A 5,463-nucleotide genomic window follows, 5' to 3' on the forward strand; every position below is an offset into this window, starting at 1 on the left:
ATATATTCATGTGGTCCTTTGAAAGGGTATTCTAGAAATCACTGGAAGGAGGAGAGGAAAGAACCAGGTAGGCAAATGGTCTGTGAAACCCTTGGGTCCTGGAAGCAGTGTGAGTGTAAATGTATAGTAGTATTTGGTTTAATCTTAATGAACAAAGGTGATTTATTTCGCACTTGAAATAAATACAAATTCAACAAAAGTAGATCAGCGTTATTAAAGAAACTGTTCTGGCCGGGCGCGGTGGCTCAAGCCTGTAATCCCAGCACTTTGGGAGGCCGAGACGGGCGGATCACGAGGTCAGGAGATCGAGACCATCCTGGTTAACACAGTGAAACCCCGTCTCTACTAAAAAATACAAAAAACTAGCCGGGCGAGGTGGCGGGCGCCTGTAGTCCCAGCTACTGGGAGGCTGAGGCAGGAGAATGGTGTAAACCCGGGAGGCGGAGCTTGCAGTGAGCTGAGATCCGGCCACTGCACTCCAGCCCGGGCGACAGAGCGAGACTCCGTTTCAAAAAAAAAAAAAAAAAAAGAAACTGTTCAACTTTGTGTCTTCCCTTAGTATTGCTGACAAAGTATTGCTATAGAATACAGGAATTACTTAGAATAGGAACATAGTCATCACAACTGTTACTAAATGGAAAAGAAAAGAATTTCTGAATTAATTATTCCAGTCAATACAGGAAACACTGCTAGTATCTTATGTTGGTATTAGACCTTTCTGCCTACATTGAGAATATAGTTTTACATAGGAGCATGGTTTGTGAAGCAGCATAGTGAGGTAGCTAAAGCCATGGGCTGCCTCTAAAGGCTTTGAATCCCAGCCATGTGGCTTAGCCATGAGATGTGCATTTGAGAAATGTCGGCTTTTGCTGTCCAACTCCAAATTTTCAGATGATAATGTGATTATCCCAGCTTAAGTTGCATCCTGAAGGGGTGGCCTGCCCCTCCACACCTGTGGGCATTTCTCGTTAGGTGGAACGAGAGACTTGAGAAAAGAAATAAGACACAGAGACAAAGTATAGAGAAAGAAAAAGTGAGCCCAGGGGACCGGCACTCAGCATACAGAGGACCCACGCTGGCACCGGTCTCTGAGTTCCCTCTATTTATTGATCATTTTCTTTACTGTCTTAGAAAAAGGGAAGTGGCAGGATAATAGGATCATAGTAGGGAGAAGGTCGGCAGTAAGACATGTGAATAAAGATCTCTGTGACATGAATAAGGAAAAGTGCTGTGCCTTGATATGCATATGCAAACATCTCCATAAACCTTTTTAGTGCATAAAGAGCAGCATTGCCGCTAGCAAGTCCCACCTTCAGCCCTAAGGCGGTTTTCTCCTTTCTCAGTGAACAGAACATACAATCGGGTTTTACAACGAGATGTTCCATTGCCCAGGGACGGGCAGGAGACAGATGCTTTTCTCTATCTCAACTGCCAAGAGGCCTTCTTTCCTTTTATACTAGTCCTCCTCAGCACAGACCCTTCACAGGTGTCAGGCTGGGGACGGTCAGGTCTTTCCCTTCCCACAAGGCCATATTTCAGACTATCACATGGGGAGAAACCTTGGACAATACCTAGCTTTCCTAGGCAGAGGTCCCTGTGACTTTGGCAGTGTGTGTGTCCCTGGGTACTTGAGATTAAGAGAATGGTGATGACTTTTCACAAGCATACTGCCTTCAGGCACTTGTTTAACAAAGCACTTCCTGCACAGCCCAAAATCCATTAAACCTTGAGTCACCACAGCACATGTCTCTTGCAAGGACAAGGTTGGGGGTGGGGTCACAGATTAACAGCATCTCAAATACAGAACAAAATCAAACCTCTTATGTCTACTTCTTTCTATATAGACACAGTAAGTCTGATCTCTCTTTTCCCCACATGTTCCCCCTTTTCTTTTCAGCAAAACCACCGTTGTCGTCATGGCTTGTTCTCAATGGTCGCTGTCTCTTTGGAACTGTTGGGTATACCTGCAGACTAACAGCAGACAGACACACAAGGATTAATATGAAATTTACAATAGTAGTACTTTAGATGGTCTTAACTAAAGTGACAGGGTTAAAATTTGCGAGGCCATCAGCAACTCCTACAATTGCCTCAGTTTCTGGTACCAACACAGAGATCACATACTTCACAAGGTAATAAAATATCACAAAGCAGGTAGAGGCAGGATGAGATCACAGGACCACAGGATGGCATTAAAATTAAAATTAAAACTGAAATTGCTAATGAAATTTTGGGCACACCTTGTCATTGATAGCATCTTATCAGGAAACAGGGTTTGAGAGCAGACAACCTGTGTGACCAAAATTTATTAGGCGGGAATTTCCTCATCCTAATAAGCCTGGGAACACTACAGTAGACCAGGGCTTATTTCATCCCTTTGGCTTCGACCGTAAAAGGTGGCACACTTCCAAGGGGGTCGTTTATAGGCCTACCCTCAGAGTGTATTCTCTTTCTCAGGGATATTCCTTGCTGAGAAAAAGAATTCAGCGATATTTCTCCTGTTTGCTTTTAAAAAGAGAAGAAATATGGCTCTGTTCCATCCGGCTCACCGGCGGCCAGTTCAAGGTTACCTCCCTTGTTCCCTGAACATTGCTGTTATCCTGTTCTTTTTTCAAGATGTCCAGATTTCATATTGTTCAAACACACATGCTCTACAAACAATTTGTGCAGTTAAAGCAATCATCACAGGGTCCTGAGGTGACATATATCCTCCTCAGCTTACAAAGAAGATGATGGGATTGAGAGATTAAAGACAGACATAGGAAATTATAAAAATATTAATTTGGGGAACTAATAAATGTCCATGAAATCTTCACATTTTATGTTTTTCTGCCGTGACTTCAGTGGGTCCCTCCGTTCAGGGTCCCTGACTTCCCTCACGTCTGTTCTTCTGATATCACCACTTTGTTCATCTTGCAAATCAGTGGTGCTTGATTGCGGTGTTTCCATCTCCGTGGAGGCGCTTTTCTTTGCATCCCGGATGGGGTCATTGTAGAGCTTTAAATGTCTAGTGGGTATCCAAACAGGAAGCTGATTTTCTTCTGGTGAAACACAAGCAAAACCTCTTCCCCAGGTTATCACCTTCCCTATTGCCCATGTCCTATTTTTGTTGTCTTTCCACCAAGTCAGTTTTCCTTCATGTGGACTGTTCTTTTTACCAGTAAGATGTTGCTCTGCAGAAGTAGTAGTCTGATTTCTGTCAATGTTTAAAAAATTTAAAGTATAGAGTGCTAGATTAAGTTGCATCTGAGGAGTGGTACACTCCTTACTGTCTCCCCCTTCTTTTTGTTTAACTGAGTTTTGAGTGTTCTGTTAGTTCTTTCAGCTATGGCCTGTCTTTGGGAATTATAAGGAATTCCTGTTACATGTGTAGTTTTTCACTGGTTTAAGAATTTTTGGAAAGCTTTACTACAATATCCTGGTCCATTGTCAGTTTTAATTTTTTCTGGAGCTCCCATTACAGCAAAACAAGATAATAATTGTTTTTTAACATGGGAAGTACTTGCTCCTGTCTGGCAGGTTGCCCATATGAAATGTGAATAAGTATCAACTGTTACATGAACATATGATAATTTTCCAAATGAAGGTACATGTGTGACATCCATTTGCCATAATGCGTTAGGACACAGACCTCTGGGATTAACTCCTGCCTCTTGAGTGGGCAGGTGTAGTACTTGATACTGGGTACAATGTTGTACAGTATCTTTTGCCTGTTTCCATGTGACAGCAAATTTGTTTTTTAACCCTGCTGCATTTGCATGAGTCAAAGCATGAAGTTCTTGTGCTTTTATGAATGCAGAGGATACCAGTAAGTCAGTTTGTTCATTTGTTTTAGTTAAAGGTCCTGGTAAATTAGTGTGTGCTTGAATATGAGTAATATAAAATGGGAAATTCCTTTTTCTTACAGTTTGTTGTAATAAATTGAACAGCTGGTTTAACTGAGCATCCATGCTATATTTAATTAGAGCTGTCTCAACATCCCTTGTAGCATGTACTACATATGCAGAATCTGATACAGTATTAACAGGTTGATTAAAATCTTGTAACACTCTAATGAGTGCAACCAACTCTGCCCTTTGAGCCGATTGATGTTGAATTTTGATTACTCGCTCTTTTGGCCCTGTGTAAGCCGCTTTTCCATTGCTGGAACCATCAGTAAATACTGTCAGAGCATTTTCTAAAGGTTCATGTCTGGTAATTTTAGGTAAAATCCAAGTAGTCATTTTTAAAAACTGGAAGATTTTTGTTTTGGGGTAATAATTATCAATAATTCCCACAAAATCAGCAAGACCAATCTGCCATGCACCAGAATTGATAAAGGCTTGTCTAATTTGTTCCTTGGTTAAAGGAACAACTATTTTGTCTGGATCATTACCACACAATTTTATTATTCGTAATCTTGCCTGACCAATTAATGTAGCTATTTGATCCAAGTACAATGTAAAAGTCTTAATTATACTGTGAGGAAGGAATGACCACTCCACAAGATCAGTATTTTGAACAATGATGCCTGTTGGAGAATGCGCAGTAGCAAAAGTCAAAAGTTGGAGTGGAGCTAAGGGATCTATTTTACTTATTTGCGCTGACTGAATTTTTTCTTCCACTAATTTAATTTTTTTTGTTGCCTCTGGGGTTAATATTCTTTTACTATTTAAGTCTGGGTCTCCTCTTAGGATAGAGAACAAATTTGACATGGCATAAATAGGAATGCCTAGAGTTGGCCAAATCCAATTAATATCGCCTAACAATTTCTGAAAGTCATTTAATGTTTTTAATGTGTCTTTTTTTACTTCTATTTTTTGTGGCTTAATTTTTTTATTTTCTATCTGCATCCCTAAATAATGAAAAGGAGTAGAGGTTTGAATCTTATCAGATGCTATTGTTAATCCTGCGTTGGCAACCTCTGCTTGCAGAAAAGTGTAACAGTCAATTCATTTGTCTGTTTCTGTAGCACATAAAAATATCATCAATATAGTGAATGATATAACAATCTGAAAATTTGTCTCTGTTTGAAGGACTTGACCTACAAAAGTCTGACAAATAGTCGGACTACGAAGCATTCCCTAAGGTAGTACTTTCCACTGAAACCTGGTGGCTGGTTCTTTATTTTTTTTTTTTTTTTTTTTTTTTTTTTTTTGAGACGGAGTCTCGCTTTGTCGCCCAGGCTGGAGTGCAGTGGCCAGATCTCAGCTCACTGCAAGCTCCGCCTCCTGGGTTTAAGCCATTCTCCTGCCTCAGCCTCCCGAGTAGCTGGGACTACAGGCGCCTGCCACCTCGCCCGGCTAGTTTTTTTGTATTTTTTTAGTAGAGACGGGGTTTCACCATGTTAGCCAGGATGGTCTCGATCTCCTGACCTCGTGATCCACCCGCCTCGGCCTCCCAAAGTGCTGGGATTACAGGCTTGAGCCACCGCGCCCGGCCGGTTCTTTATTATTTATGGCTGGTATAGTAAAGGCAAATTTT

Source organism: Rhinopithecus roxellana, chromosome 1 (genome assembly GCF_007565055.1).
Source record: "Rhinopithecus roxellana isolate Shanxi Qingling chromosome 1, ASM756505v1, whole genome shotgun sequence".
In the NCBI taxonomy this organism is placed as follows: Eukaryota; Metazoa; Chordata; class Mammalia; order Primates; family Cercopithecidae; genus Rhinopithecus; species Rhinopithecus roxellana.